This window comes from Sorex araneus, chromosome 2, assembly GCF_027595985.1.
Source record: "Sorex araneus isolate mSorAra2 chromosome 2, mSorAra2.pri, whole genome shotgun sequence".
Lineage (NCBI taxonomy): Eukaryota > Metazoa > Chordata > Mammalia > Eulipotyphla > Soricidae > Sorex > Sorex araneus.
This window is the reverse complement of record NC_073303.1, coordinates 32,149,995-32,166,939: the sequence shown is the minus strand read 5'-3', so window position 1 is coordinate 32,166,939 and position 16,945 is coordinate 32,149,995.

Sequence of the window (16,945 nt, the reverse complement as noted above, 5' to 3'; positions counted from 1 at the left end):
TATCCACCATGACGGGGCTCATGCTTCCACCTCCCCTGCCCCCTTATCTCTCCTTTCCCCATCTCCTTCTGATTTTTAGCCCCCCTTTTTTTGGGGGGGTGCCTCCTCTGTTTCCTACCAGATTTTTAATTTTACTTGACAAGTCCTTAAAGAAGCGGGCGATGTTGTCACCTCCACCTCCACATTGTCTTCCACTACACCCTGGCCCACGCTCTCGGTTGACCTCTGCGCCCTCCCAATGCCCAGCAGTTACTGGACTCTCCCTGATTGCGCTGGCGGCCGCACGCCCAATGACCACCATGACATTCCTGGCCATGGCGTCATTTCTGGTTGCTCCACCCGCCGCCACCACCAGGAACTTCTCTCCGACCCCATCTGCCCTGGCGGCCGCCATAGGCAGCAACATGACAGCTCTCTTGCCCACACTTGTGGCGATCGCCCCGATTTTTTGTGCCGCCTGGGGCTGCGAGACCACGGGCGACACCTATTGGAAACCTTCATCCTCCTGGGACTTTATCATGGTCCGACGAGCAAGCACCCCGAACACCCTCTATAGATTGCAACCGTGCGTGTAATTTCCTCACCATCCAATTCACTTCTGCTGGCAAACGGCATCCCTGGTCCAATACTTTGTCCTGGGGTCTTCGCCTATATCGCCTCGGCTACGATAAAGTCTTCACCTTCTCCCTTTGCCTTCTTAAAACTGCCCCCTCCTCACGCCCTATTTCCATGGGCCCCAATTACGCCCTTCACCATCATCGCCCTCCTGCCCCCTGTCCCTACCCACCGGCGCCCTCCAGGTCCCCACCACCCACATCCTTCTTCTGTCCTACTCTGACCACGGGTCCAGCACCCTCTTCTCAGCTCATCCTGGATATGGTCAACGCCTCTGCTGCCGTCATCACCGACCCCGCCTATGACCAATGCTGGATCTGCTACTCCTCTCAACCGCCATTCTACGAAGGCATTGCTGTCCTCGGCTCTCCATTGAACGTCTCTGACACCAACGAACTCCGCTGGGAAGTGGAACCCATGCACCAGTTGACTCTGGGACAGGTGGTGGGATCCGGACTTTGCCTCTTGGGGCCCAATATGCTCCCCCCCCTATGATTTAGTACCCGTTTGCAATCAGACTCTTGTTATATCCAATTGTTCCCTCCACGTTAATGCCACCCTCTATCCTTCCTACATCTTGGCCCCCAATGTCACCTACTTTGCCTACTCCTCTGGCCTGACTCCTCACATTGTTACATCTGCCTTTCTGGCACATAGAGATTACTGCTTTTGGTTCTGCTTTTGCCTCACGGTTCGCCCTGCCGGTGCCCTGCTCTTCTCCCCTTCTTCGTCTCTCCTGCGCCACCACCGTGAGCCTGTTACTGCCATCATCATTGCCCTCCTCCTCAGTCTGGGTGCTACAGGTGCCGGTATGGGCATCTGCTCCCTTGTCTCCTCTCAGGAAAACTTCCACCAACTGTCCCTTGCTGTGGAGGCTGATGTCCGCGAACTTAAACAGGGTCTTATATACCTAACTGACACTCCTGGCTCTCTGGCTGAGGTCGTTCAACAAAACAGACGCGGCCTTGATCTGGCCTTTGTGAGAGAAGGGGGAGTGTGTGCAGCTCTTAAGGAAGAATGCTGTTTCTTTAAAGATAAGCTTGGGCTAGTTAAGGATAGCATCAGACGAGTGGAAGAAAGCTTAGAGGAAAGGAAAAGATTGAAGACCAGGAGGAATCTTGGTATTAAAATTGGTTCTCCACCTCACCCTGGCTCTCGACCCTGTTGCCTAGCCTCCTTGGACCCTTCATTGGGTTCTTACTGCTAGTTTCCTTTGGCCCATGGGCATTCCGCTGACTCACAAATTTCGTTAAAAACCAGGTTGATGAGGCAGCCAAACGTTCAGTACAAGTCCACTATCAGCAGCTCTCCCAACAGGACCCCGAAGGACTGGATAACTTGGAAAAGCCCATACTTCAGCCCCTGAGCTTTGTGGAGTTTGAGCACCTGGCATACCGCCCCCGCCCACTCTGTTTCCGGCTGTGGAAATGCTTAAGACGGGGATAGCTTGGTGCTAGTATCTGGGTGTGAACATGGCACCACCTACAGTCGTGCACACATTTTTTCTAACCTTATTTGGTCACTGCCATGTCCAGAACTGGGAGCCCACCAAGTAACCTAAGACAGGCACTCCACCCACTCGCTCATTATTATAATAGAAAAAGGGGGGAGATGTTGGAGACTGTTCAGGACCCTGAACAAAAGAGGGCCCCAAAACCTTTACCCTGGACAAACCAGAAAATTCCATTACCAGTGTTTGCATAACCTGAGGCACAGGTGCCCTTGTGACAAAGGAAATAGCTAAACTCAAGAAGTAAAAGTAGCCCAGGGCAGTTAACCACGAGACCCCAAAAAACCCGTAAAGTAGAATGCCTTCCTTTACACTAAAAGCCTTGTACATTCCTCCTGACAGATGCTCCTACCAGATAAACCCTTGTCTTCCCCTCCCCACTATTTCTCAACCGACTCCTGGAGAATATTATAAGCCCACCAAATAACACCCCGAACCTTTCCTTATTTGGTCTGAGAACACACTTCCCTGATGATTGACAATTCATGTACCAACCCCCTGCTAAGAAAGGTATAAAACCAGCATGACTGCCAATAAAGCCACTCTTGATCAGCACGTGTTGTATTGAGCCCCTTTTTACTAACCTCACCAGTTTTATTTTCAGATCGGGACCGCTCTTAGAACCCACCCAATTAGGAGCGCTTTCCACTGTTGTCTCTCTGCGGCCCGGAGAGATTTCAGGGGAACGCGCATCCTCCTGCCTTTGCTGACCTGACCCCCAGGACACCCCCAGGAGCTCCAGAGGCCAGAAGCTGGCGCCATGTGGCTGGAGGGAGGCTGGCCTCACAGTGCCAGCCGTGCCTCTCTTTGCCCCCCACCCTTGGTCATTGGCCACTGTGTCCACCCCCTTGTCACTGTGACCAAGAAAACACAAAGTGTCTGAGTCAGTCACTGTCCCCTGGGTGAGTTCTGGAGTCGGGGAAGGACATGGAGGAGAGGGTGTTGGCTGCCTTCCACTGGGGGGACCCCAAAGAGCCAGTGGGCCAGGAAATGCCCCTCCCCCATGTACTTGAGATTACAGGGGTTCCAGGAAGTGCCACAAGCCCAGATTTGGAGCCCTGGAGGTGGCTCGATTCTTGCTGGCTGCCGGGTTGGGCTTGTCCAGCAGCTCTGGGGCCTGTTTCCGTCTTAGAATCTCCTGGACGGGGCAGAGAGCTGATGCCAAGGGCTGGAGCACAGGCCCCTCGTGTGGGAGATTCGAGCTCGACCCCTGGCCCACTGTGGTCTCTCAGCATGGACGGGTGTGGCCCCAAAACCACAGCAAGAACAACTAGTAGTGTCCCCTGGAGAAACTTTCTTAGGGGGAGGGTGTGTGTGGTACACCTGGCTCTGCGCTCAGGGGTCACTCCCGCAGGGTGCTCCCCGAGGTCTGTGTTCCCTTAGTGATGGTGCTCACACTCACACTCGTCAGGGGTTGCGCTCCCAGTTGAGGTGGCCTGTGTGGAGCTTCCACGTCACACCCGGCGATGTACAGGGGATACTCCTGGCTCTGCACTCAGAAATTACTCCTGGTGGTATAGGGGGACCATATGGGATGCTGGGACTCAAACCCGGGTCAGCTGCATGCAAGGCAAATGCCCTACCCTTGCTGTCGCTTCAGCCCCTCCCACATCTTCTTTTGTCCATGCTCAGTGGGGTCAGGCGTCTCTTTGTGGCCCTCGGTGCCCCTGGCAGTGTGGGATCTGGACCCCAGCCCCTCCAGCACTGTGTTCTGTGCATGTGGGGCCCTCTGGGCTCGTGGCGCATGCTCACAGGCTGGCCTCTGCGTCCAGCTCGGGCTGGGCCTCCCCAGCCTTGAGGATTTGCTGTCTGACACTGTAGTTCCTGTTCGGGGGCTCCTGCCAGGACTCTGCCGGTCCCCGAGGGGTGGGGTGGCGCTGAGTCTTCTTTCAGGTAGCATCTCTGTGGTCCTCAGCAGCTAGGAGGGGAGGGGCACACAGGCGAGGAACTGCCCGTCCGCCAGTGCTCAGCCTCTGCTGGCCACTTGCAGAGAGGCGGGGTGGGCGCACAGTGGCAGCCTTGGCGTGGGGAGGCCAGCCCAGAGGCCAAGGCAGTGCGCAGCATCTCCCCACCCCACTAGGGGCGCCCCTGAGTACCATTCTTCGCAGTGGAAATGGTGCAGGTGGTTCACGGTGGTGGCCTGGGCAGCCCTGCCTGCGGAGGGACAGCTGGACAGGACGGACAGAGGGAGTCAAGAAGCCGGAGGAAAGCGTGCGGGAATGCTCAGAGCGCCTGTCATGAAAACATGAGTCCAGAATTGCAGAGAACCGTTAAGGCTCCCCGGACCGCACATCCCGCAGCACCTCGCTACCTGCTGCCCGCCCTCCCGCTGCCCTGCAGCTCCCGCGGTCCCGCCCCGCCTCAGCCTACCATGTATGAACAGCACGGTGGGAGTGCGCCCCCTGGCGACCATGCGGCAGCAGCGCAGCGACTCCGCGAGGTGCGAAGGCGAGGCTAGGCCAGGGCGCAGAGCACTGGGGCAGGGACTGGAGGGTGGGAGGGTCGCAGCCCCGCTGCCAGTGCACGCAGCCGTGCGCATCACAACAGCAGTGCAGGAGGGCGGTAGGGGGAGAGAATCTTAAACATAGTGTATGGGGCCGGCCTTGTCCACAGCCAACATCCCCTAGGGTCCCCTGAGCCGCTTCAGGAGTGATCCCCGAGCACAGAGTCTGGAGTAATTCCTGAGCAGCGCCAAGTGTGGCCCCCAAACTAAAACCAAGCAAACAAAATATCTGAGTTTGATTCCCAGTAATCCAAACCAAAGCGACCCTTCCCCACCACACACACACACACACACACACACACACACACACACACACACACACACACTACTGCAACACATTTGGCCCATCAATTCTATTTCTAGGAATTTAGTCTTTAGTCTACTGGGTGTGTGTGTTTGTGTCTGTGTGTCTGTCTGTCTGTCTCTCGCTCTCTTTCTCTTTCTGTGTGTGTGTGTGTGTGTCGGGGCCATACCCAGTGATGCCCACAGCTGACTCCTGGTGGGCTCGGGGGAACATATGGAAGCAAGGGATCAAATCTAGGTCAGCCGCGTCTAAGGCAATGCTGTGGCCCCTCAGGCTGCAGCTAACCCAGGTCTGCCTGACCAGGACTGAGCACCTAGATTTAAGGCAGCTCCTCAAAAATCAGTAACTGTGGGGCCACCTGCTATTTCCTCCCATCCCTCCTACCCTCCCTTCATTTTTGGGCCACACCTGGCAGTGCTCAGGGATGTTTCCTGGCTCTGTGCTCAGGAGTGACCCCTGGTGGTACCATTTGCATTGCTGGGGGCTCGAACCAGGGTGGTGGCCACCGGCCCTGCAATTGATGCCAGTGCCTTAACCTCTGTCCTGTCTCTCTGCCCAGCTGCTGTTTTCTGTCCTGGCCTATGCCCTGACCGTCGCCTGCTGCCCGGGAGCAGTGACAACTGTACGAGATGACCCCCCAGAACACTGGACACGGAACTGCACAGGATTCTCATGTGTTGCAAAATTTTGATTTTTTAGTTTTCTTCCTGACTTCGCTGGTTTGAAAATCAAACCCTGCTGGGGATGGGGGTCGTTGCCCCAAATACTGGGGGGCCCTGCAGTGTGGGGGTGAACCTGGGCCTAGCACACAGCCTGGCAGCACTCAGGTGACCCTGTGACCTTGCAGTGTGACCACCTGCAAGGCAAGTGCCTCCCCGCTGTCCCATCCTCCGGGCAACTTGGCGGTGAGACAAGCTGTCCATCAGAGAAGAGAGTCCGAACCTCCCCCCCGACCAGCAGGGCCCGGGCCTGGGACTTTCCAGTAGAGCCCTTTTCTCACGGATTTCCAGGCAATAGTGGGGTGGAAACTGGCTTCCTGAGCAGGGGCCACGGGATGTGTGGGGCTACAGAGGAGGAGGTCTCGGGGATTTTCAGTGTCAGGCACCCCCCAATGTGAGGCTGAAGTCGAGTCATGACAGGCTCCATTTTAAGACCAAAAACTCAGCAGGCCTAAGCCTCAGTTTCCCCCAACAGAAAGTCGAGACTTCTTAGGAAACAATATCACCCTGGGCAGATAAACCGACCTGTGGCAACAGGCTATCAGAGCAGGGGGCACGAGCAGTGGTGCCCAGCCAAGCAGAGAGGGCTGAGGGAGTGGAGTCTCGGGACAGGACTGGGACTAAGAATAGGAAATAGCGTTGGTCCCTGGAGTCACGGGACAGGACTGGGACCAAAATTGGCAACATATTGCCAGTTCCTGGAAAAGTGCTGTTATGCATTCAAATCCTATAGAAGCTGCTCAGAATTCGGAGTCGGGGTCCTTGTCAAGACTCCACTGTGTTGAATGGGACTCGGACTCTAGCTCGAGCTAGCAATAAAGGGGCCTTGCATTAGTATGCTGCGTCTGGTCTGGTCAATGTGCGAGCGAAACTCTCCTCCCAGGACAGAACAGCAGAGATTCCGTCTTCCTGCAAGTCGCACAGCCCCGTGGCCAAGAGCTACTTCAGCTGCATTTGCCAGTGTCACCAACGGGCAGATTCACTTCCTAGGGATGGGGAGATGGTCGAACTGGGGGTGGGAGTGTGGCTGCATGCATGGCAAGAACTACCTCTCCGGCACTATCGAGTTCTTTCTTTTCTAATGCGCCAAATTTAAGACATTCTGCCACACTCTCTCCCTACACAAACAAATATGGGGGTGTTGCTTTAACAAGAGGATTTTTGTGTCACTTACAGAAAAATGTTTAAGATTCAACTGTCAACTCTGTGCATTACACTCAGAGACTGTGCTGCAATATGTTTTCTTTATTTTTATTTAATGACTGTGAATTTACAAAGTTATTCATGATTTGGTTTCAGCATACAATGTTTCAACACTGATCCTTTCACCAGTGTCACTTATCACCTCCAGTTCCCCCGTCCTCCACCGACACCCCTAACCCCTTTATCTCCTACCCAACCAGTCTGCTTCTAGGAGAGGCACATTTTTGGCCCACACCTGGCCCTGCTCAGGGATTACTCCTGGTTTTGCACTCAGGAATTACTCCTGGTGGTGTTCAGGGGACCATATGTGGTGCCTGAGATCAAACCCAGGTGGGCTGTGAGCAAAGCAAACGCCCCACCCACTGTACTGTCACTCTGACGTCAGCTATTTTAACTTTTGCACTGTGATTTACAGTGCTGCTCCTGGCAGGATTTCATAAATAATGTATTAGCATCATATCTGGATTTTTTTTAATCCCCTCTCCCACAAAGTTTCCTGGTAGCACATGCCATGGTCTACAGCTGTCGCTCTCACATTCTGTGGAACTCTGGAAACTCAAGGACTAGTGTCCAGGGCTGACCCCTCCAGGCATCATGGGCCTTGCTCCCTCCCACCCTCTGGGGCCCTTTATTCTCCCATCAGAGTAAATGGGTCTTACTCTAGAGGGGAAAAGTCCTTAGTATCTTCTGTCCTCTCTCCTCTCTTCAACTCAAGCCCCAAGGTAATTTTTTGACTTTAGTAGTATTTATGCCATTTCAATTTGTGTAAATGTACATTATTTTAACTTTTTGTTTTGAAATAATCTCAAGTTTAAAGAAGAATGTGGTGGGGCTGGAGCGATAGCACAGCGGGTAGGGCATTTGTCTTGCATATGGTCAACTCGGGTTCGATTCCCAGCATCCCATATGATTCCCTGAGCACCACCAGGAGTAATTCCTGAGTGCGGATCCAGGAGTAACCCCTGTACATTGCCCGGTGTGACCCAAGAAGCCAAAAAAAAAAAAAAGTGTAGAAACAACAAAGTTTCCATACACCTTTTGGCAAGTTTCTTCTATGCTAATATCTTATAAAATCATGGTATGTGCTTTAAAATAATAAATTATTTTATATAAAGCTATAAACTACAGGCTGTTTGGACAGCATCAATTTTTCCACTAATATTCTACTTCTAGAATATTATGTTGCACTTAGGATATGCAAGACTGTCAGAAAATGCTACACTTGGTGCCCAGCAACCAGGCCCTGGGACCCTGAAAAGCCCCCTTCCCAGAGGAGGGAAGCTCACCTTGGAGCACCTGGCCAAAGGGAAGCCCGGCAAGCCTTGGGAGCATCAGAAGGAAATTCAAGCCCTGCACAGGCACGGAAGAGGCCTCTCTCCCACAGGTACAGCGGCATGTGGGCGTGGCCTCCAGGGCAGCCACAGTTATTTTCCCCTTTACCAGCACTTTGAACTCACAGCTCAGCCTCCATTACCTAATTCTGAAGAGGACATCCTAGCTATTCCGAACACATTAGGCCAATAGTCCTCTAACCTATTCAAATAAAAATATGCCCCAAACTCACCAAAAAAACAGCAAACTCAAGAATCTGAACAAGCTTAATGTAAAAGAACACATCCCCTGAAGCTGCACTAGTGGCCCCACATAAGGCACAGAGGAGCACCAAAGAGGTAGCACTGCACTGCACTGTCGTAGCACTGTCATCCTGTTGCTCATTGATTGGCTTGAGCGGGCACCGGTAATGTCTCCATTGTGAGACTTGTTACTGTTTTTGGCATATAGAATATGCCACAGGTAACATGCCAGGCTCTTCCGTGTGGGCTGGATACTCTTGGTAGCTTTCTGGGCTCGCCGAGAGGGATGGAGGAATCAAACCCGGGTCGGCCACATGCAAGGCAAACGCTCTACTTGCTTTGCTATCACTCCAGTCCAAAGAGGTAGTATTCTTAAAAGAAGTAGTATTCTTTTTTTTCTTTTTTTAAAACCTTTTTATTAAATCACCATGTGGAAAGTTACAAAGTTCTCAGGTTTATATGTCAGTTATACAATATTCAAACACCCATCCCTTCACCAGTGCCCATATTCCACCACCAGAAACCCCAGTATACCCCCCGGCCCCACCCTCTACCCCCTACTGTATAACTAATGAATTTCACTTCATTTTTTCTTTACCTTGATTATATTCCATAATTCAACACAAAACTCACTATTGTTGTTGGAGTTTCCACCCAAGAGAGACAGACCTACTACATTTGATAATTAGATTTTCATTGCTGGAAATGAAGAGATATGTAGCCCCACTGCTACAAGTATATAACTCTCTCTCTCTTTTTTTTCCTTTTTCCTTTTCCTTTTTTTTTTCTTTTTCCCCCTCATCTCCCTTCCCGCGCCTCATAGTATGGTGTACGCCACGCCGCGTCGGCCAGCATGGGGCTTTTGCTTAGTTCACAGTCCAGAGAGGTGGCTGCCACATTAAAAACCTTCAATATTTCAACAAAAACTTACTGTTATTATTTGGAGTTTCCCCCCAAGTCAGACCTGTTCAAAAGGAACTGTTTCACATTGCTGACAATTATAAATGTTAAGTCACGCGGACGCAGCAGCGTCCACGCGGTTTTGGATTTCTGTATAAAGTCTGGGGAAAATTCTGCCAGAAATTACATAGCCCAGCTCACAGTCCCAGTGCATTGCTGTAAGAAGTCTCTGAATTCAAAGTCTTTAGGCGCAGAGGGTCCGATTCGTGCTCAGCGGCTCCGGATTTATCTGAGCCGAGGGCGTGCCGGTTACGCCCCCTTCCCATGAGTTCCTGGGAGCCCCAAAAGTAAAAACCGAATACCTCTGGGTTTGGAGTCATAGAAGATGGTGCCTGCCACGTGAATGCCGCCAGCCCGCCGCTTTCCATGCAGGAAGACAGGGTGGGAAGGAAAAAAAATCCACCCCCGGCAGCACAGAGTTGTAGCCCAGTTCGCAGTCCCAGTGCATTGCTATCGGATGCTGTGCTGGATGCCCGAATGTGTTACATCTCTGGAATCAAAGTCTTTAGGCGCAGAGGGTCCCAAAAGAGGTAGTATTCTTAAGTACTAGAATATTTGGATGGTCTTCTTGGGATGGGAGACACACCTTGAAAGCAGACTATAAACCAAACATGATAGCCACTCAATACCTCTATTGCAAACCACAACACCCAAAGGGAGAGAGAGAGAGAGAGCAAAAGGGAATGCCCTGCTATAGAGGTGGGGTGAGGGGAGAGGAAACGGGGTGGGCATGGTGGGAGGGATGCTGGGACAATTGGTGATGGAAAATGAGCATTGGTGGAGAGATGGATACTTGACCATTGTATGAATGTAAGCACAGAATTTGTAAGTCTGTAACTGTACCTCACGGTGATTCACTAATTAAAAAAAATACTAGTATTTTTTTTTTGCTTTTTGCTTTTGGGGTCATACCCAGAGATGCTCAGAGGTTACTCCTGGCTCTGCACTTAGGAATTACTCCTGGCGGTGCTTGGTGGACATATGGGGTGCTGGGAATCGAACCTGGGTCAGCTGTGTGCAAGACAAACGCCCTACCCGCTGTACTATCGCTCCAGCCCCGAATACTAGTATTCTTAAATACCCAAAGAGGTAATATTCTTAAAGGAGATCACCATTGACCCAGCCCATCTAGAATCCTCCCTTGCAGTGAGAGGGGGTCACTGATATTGAACTGAAGGGACCCACCTCTATCCTACCTTATCAATATGGAGAAACTGCGCAGATATCCACTACAAGGAGTGGATGAGGAAAGCCCTGAAGCCTCAACAGGTAATTCCCAAAATATAATCTATCCGACAAAGAATTCAGAGATGAAATGCTGAGGATGTTCAGTGAGCTCAAAGAAATGGTGGAATAGGTATCCAGTAAATTAAAGGAAGACAGAAAAGAAACAGTGGAATGGACAGTCAATAAAATACAGGAAGAAATGAGAACAGAAATAAGAAAGCTACAAACAGAGGTGTCACTAATAAAAGATTCTGTAGATGAAATTAAAAACTCAGTGGCCACCCTTAACAGTAGAAAGACAACAGCTGAAGATAGAATTAGTAATTAGCTTGAAGATGAGCTGCAGAAAGCATACAGGAACAAAATATAATGGAAAAAGACCTCAAAATAGTGCTTGAGCGATTAAGAGACCTAGGAGATAAATTCAAGAGGAACAACATAAGAATCAGAGGAGTACCAGACGAACGGGGAGGCAACCCCAATGAATTAGCAACAGTTAAAGATATCATCTCTGAGATGTTCCCAGAGCTGAAAAATGTAGACATCCATATCCAAGGAGCTTGAAGGGCACCAGCTAAAAGAGACCCTAATAAAAAGACTCCAAAGCATATCATAATCTGAATGATGAATACCACAGATAGAGACACAGTACTGTAAGCAGCAAGATCAAAGAAGGAAATCACATACAAAGGAGCACCCCTTAGATTCACAGCAGACTGTATCAGAGGAAAAATATAAGCCTAAAGACAATGGTGGGATATAGTGAAAAAACTCAATGAAATGAATGCCTCACCAAGAATACTTTATCCAGCTAAACTCTCACTCAAACTCAAAGGAGTTATTTCATGGATAAACAACAGCTTAGGAACTTCATACACTCAAAATCGACCTTAGAAGGAGGACTAAAGAGATCTTGCCACAACAGCCAGCAGCGAAGAATCCGGGCCGGCGGGCACCGCAAGCTGGAGAATGCTCCGGACCCCAGACCGGGCCAACAACACCGGGGTGCCAGACGGAGAAGGTGCAGCCAACCCACCTTCTCCAGATGCAGTCCAAGTGACACTGAGTTTCTACTAACACAGCTCCGGTATGTGGGACTGGGACATCTCCAAACTGCAGGGGGACACTGGAACTAACAACAGGGACACTAGCCCAGCTTCAGAATCCCCTGCCGACAGAAGTCACGCCCTTAACCCGCTCTTGGCGCCATCTTGACACAGCAGCCAGCAGTGAAGAATCTGGGCCGGCAGGCATGCAAGCTGGAGAATGCTCAGAACCCCAGACTGGGCCAACAACACCGGGGTGCCAGATGGAGAAGGTGCAGCCAACCTGCCTTCTCCAGATGGAGTCCCAGCAACACTGAGCTTCTACTAACACAGCTCCAGTATGTGGGACTGAGATATTTCTCCAAACCACGTGGCCGCTTATGAGGCTGCGCGACCTTTCCTGATATAACAACAACAACAACAAAAAACACTCAGGAACAGCTCCGCCAGCCCTGAGCATCCATTATCTCAGAGGCACAGAAACCAATCTCGGAATGCAGCAGCTTCTGGCAGATATACTTCTGGACTATGAACTAAGCTACGGCCCCATGAAGCCACAGGAGGGGAAGGGTTTTTGTCCCTCGGCCTTTTCCCCTTTGTGGCAGCATGGCGACTGCAACCGTTCAAAACCAATTGGACAGAGAGGTAGGAGCATGCAGTGATGAGACGCATGGGGGACCTCGCGATGGGGGGCAGAACCGGCCCTGCTCCCCGCCCAAATGAGACCCCAAGCAGTCGCCCACAAACAGGTCCTCTGCTCCTGAACAGCCATGATCCCAGAGGCATACAAACCAATCTCGGAATGTAGTGGCTGCTGCCAGAAATACCTCTGGACTGAATACCAGAATCCCAAAACTGGGCGGCTGCTTTTGCAACCGTGCAACATCATATGCTCTTTGCTATCAACAATTTTGACAGGTCTGACTGTTGGGGGAAGAACTCCAAATAATGATAGTGAGTTTCTGTCAAAAAATTGAATGTAATCAAAATAAGGAGAGAGTACATGAAAATCATCTGCCACACAGGCAGAGGGGGAGTTGGAGGGTGGGTATGCTGGGGTTTTTGGTGATGGAACATGTGCACTGGTGAAGGGATGGGTGTTTGATTATAGTATGGCTGAGACTTGATCCTAAAGCCCTGTAACTGTTCTCACGGTGACTCAATTAGAAAAAATAAACTTAAAAAAAGGACTAAAGAGGATACTGTAAGACAAGACAAACCCCTACAAACACAACAAACCTCTACAGAAAGGGCACAATTGTCATGGGCACAAAACCCCATGACAATAATCTCTCAATGTCAATGGTCTAAATGCACCAATTATGACACACAAGGTAGCGAAATGGATTAGAAAACTGAACTCAACATTCTGCTGCCTACAAGAAATATATCTGAACAGTCAGAGCAAGCATGGACTCAAAGTCAAAGGATGGAAAACAATCCTTCAAGCAAACAACCCCCTAAAAAGCCAGGGTGGCCTACTAGTATTCTTCAACATAGATTTCAGGCTGAAAAGGATTAGAAGGGACAGCAAAGGCCATTTTTTCATAATCAAAGGATATGTAAATCAGAAGAAATCACACTCCTAAACATATATGCACCCAAGGAGGGGCCAGCAAAATCCTTGAAACTGCTAATAGATTTTATGTATGACATTGGTAGCAACACAATAGTAGTTAGAGATTTCAGCACCATCTTATCTCCTCTTGATCAATCAACAAGACTAAAACTCACAAGGATGTACTGGCTCTGAAGGAAGAAATGGAAGAGAGAGGGCTAATAGATGTATACAGGGTTTTTCATCCCCCCAAAATAGAATACGCATTCTTTTCCAGTGCACATGGAACATTCTCCAAGATAGACCACGTGCTGGGCCACAAAACATATCTCCATAGAATCAGAAAGATAGAAATTGTATCAACTATCTTTTCAGACCATGATGCACTGAAGATAGAAGTTAATAACACACAGAAATGGAGAATCAAATCAATCATCTGGAAATTAAACAACTCAATGTTGAACAACAAGTGGGTCATGGAGGAAATCAGGGAAGAAATCAAGAGATACCTGAAAACAAATGAGAACGAAGACACGAGCTACCAGAACTGTGGGATGCAGCCAAAGCAGTGTTAAGGGGAAAATTTATAGTTCTACAAGCCACAGGAGGGTAAGGGAGGAAGAAAGGAAGGAAGAAACAAAGGGCCCACATAAATAACCTGACTTCACAACTCAAGATAATAGAAAAAGATCAACAAAAATAGCCCAAATTAAGCAGGAGGAATGAAATAATAAAACTTAGAGCAGAAATTAATGACATGGAAACCCAAAAAACAATCCAAAAGATCAATGAAACCAAGAGCTGGTTCTTTGATAAAATAAACAGAATTGATAAACCACTAGCAAGATTCAAAGGAAAAGAGAGAGACAGAACCATAATAAACCAAATCAGAAATGAAAATGGGGACACCACAATAGGAACCAAAGAAATTCAAAAGATCATCAGTTTTAACCTCTAGGTGACTCTCTCACTGATCTCCAAGTTGGCTGCTCATGACTATCTCACACAATTTTTTTTTTTGCTTTTTTGGGTCACACCTGGCGATGCACAGGGGTTACTCCTGGCTCTGCACTCAGGAATTACCCCTGGCCATGCTCAGGGGACCATATGGGATGATGCTTGGATTTGAACCCGGGTTGGCCGCGTGCAAGGCAAACTCCCTACCCACTGTGCTATCTATCCAAGTCCCTATCTCACACAATTTTTAAAAATATCAGGCCTGCATATTTGGATAAAGCTTACTATTCCCATATATATCACATAAAACAGCAGATTAAAGGTAGGAGAAGATATGAAAATATAGCTAGTTTATGATGAGACAGAAAAGATACTTTGAATATGTGCAATGCAAAGGATTCACTCTTCCACAACACCATTTATGTTCTGAATTAGTGTTTTCCTTTTTCCTTTTTTTTTTGCTTTTTGGGTCACACCTGGCGATGCACAGGGGTTACTCCTGGCTCTGCACTCAGGAATCACCCCTGGCCGTGCTCAGGGGACCATATGGGATGCTGGGATTCGAACCCGGGTCGGCCACGTGCAAGGCAAACGCCCTACCCGCTGTGCTATCGCTCCAGCCCCTCCTTTTTCCTTTTTATTTCGGCTTAGGACTACCGAGAAGTTCTCAGGAGGACTCTGAGTTAACTCCTGGATCTCCTGGCCACAACTGTAATGCTCTGAGGCCCATATGTGCCACACAGAACGTGTACCTCTTAACCCCTGAAGCACTTTTTTTGAGGGGAGACTTTATGTAAGCACCATGATTTACAAAGGAGTTCGTTATACAATTATTTCAGGAAGTCCATGCTCCAAAGCCAATTCCACCACCAGTGTGACCTTTCCTTCACTAAAATCCCCAGTTTCCCACCCACCCTCTCAGCCTGCTCTGTTAGCAGGCACTAAGATATTTAGTTTATATTACTTGTTACAACACATGCTAAAACATAAAATTATTCCTGCATTAAATAATTCCTTTTGTAGTGGCAGTTCTTGCTGGGATGAACAGGGTGGCACATGTGCTCTAGTTCTTTGAGGTTGCACAGGTGGACTGGCTCTGAGGTCGCACACACGCTTTGGCTCTGAGGTTGCACATGTCAGCTGTGGTGCCAGCACACTTGGCTGCGCTGCTCATTACTTTGGTTGCATACCCTGGCATTTCCTCCCCACCCACAAGCCTGACCCCCTACTGACCAAAAAATAGTTTACTTCATATTGCTTGTTGCAAGAAAGTATCAGGGGATAGATCAATAGAAGTCAATCTGTGATCATTGTTCTATTTCACAATGATGTTACTGAAGCAAGTTTCTGAGGGTTTACTGGACTGTTTTGTGCCTCTGAGCCTTTTGTGTTACTATTTTTGCTCACTGAGCTTGGTGGGCTCCTATACAACAATTTATTTAATATTTTTATTGAATCACTGTGAGATTGACTGTTACAAAGCTGTTCAGACTGGATTTCAGTCATACAGTATTCCAACAACCATCCCTCCACTCATATACATTTCCAACACCAGTGTCCCTAGGTTCCCTCCCATCAACCCCCCCATTCCCCACTCATTTCCTCCTTCTCGTCCTCCTCCTCCTCCTCTCTCTCTCTCTCTCTCTCTCTCTCTCTCTCTCTCTCTCTCTCCCTCTCCTTTAGGGCATTGTAGTTGGCAATATTCTACACAACTTTTTATCAAATCTGATGTTTTCCTACTGGGCTGGGATCAGGTGGCTCAAACTACTATGAAATGCGGTGTTACTCTAGAAGCTGGGACCATTTGGTGGCTTGGCAGCTTGATGAGGTTCAGTTGTGAAGCTGGTCCATTTCTATGCCTGAAAATTTTGGGTGTGGGTGGGAGCTGTTGGTCCCTAGGCGGGAGCTGTTGACTGGGGTGTTCGGGGAGTCTGCCTAATCCCATTCTGAGAAGTGCCCAGAGTTCTCAGCCCTGACTGGTCTACATGAAAGATTTAGAAGCTTGGCATTTTTCTCAAGATTATTGGAAGAATTGGGCCATTTCTATGCTGAAAAAAAATGTTGGGGACTAGATAAATAAATAAAGGAGATGGACAGGGCGGTCTTGTGGAACCCCTGGGTTCTTTATGGGATCTTTATGGGACCTTAGGGAACTTTGCAACCCAGAATCTCTGCTTCCACTCCTGAATCTCTCCTTCAGAAAGCCCATTACAAAGATGTTTTTCCCCATGAAACCAGGCCCTTGGATGTTCAAAAGTCTATCTTGGATAGATTAATGTAGTTTGGTATTTGCTAGAAGAATGTTGTTCTGATGATTATGGTTTCTAAGTAATAAATATGATTAATGGAGAACAGTCAGGACTCAGTCCACAGGCTGTGAGCCCCCTCGGCGCATGATTTTCAGGCCTATTTCTGCCTCTTTCTTAGTCCTCCTGGCATCCCTGGTTCAGGCCTGCTCAGCTGGGACTGCTCCCTGGCAAAAATATAATATGGTTTTTCTTCAAAAGAATTTCTATGGGCTGGTGAGATAGTATAACAGGTAAGTTGCTTGCATTGTACCTTGCCAGAAAAGGGTTCTATTATTTGCATCCCATATGTTTCCCTGAGTGCTGCCAGGAGTCATTCCTGAGTACAGAGCCAGTGAGCATCAGTAAGTGTGATTCCTTGTCCCCCACCCCCTATAAAAAGACGTCCTGTTAGCATTAATCTGTTGTTGATATTATTCCAGTTGAAGTCATTTTCAGGCTTTAACTCTGCAGGAGAGATAGT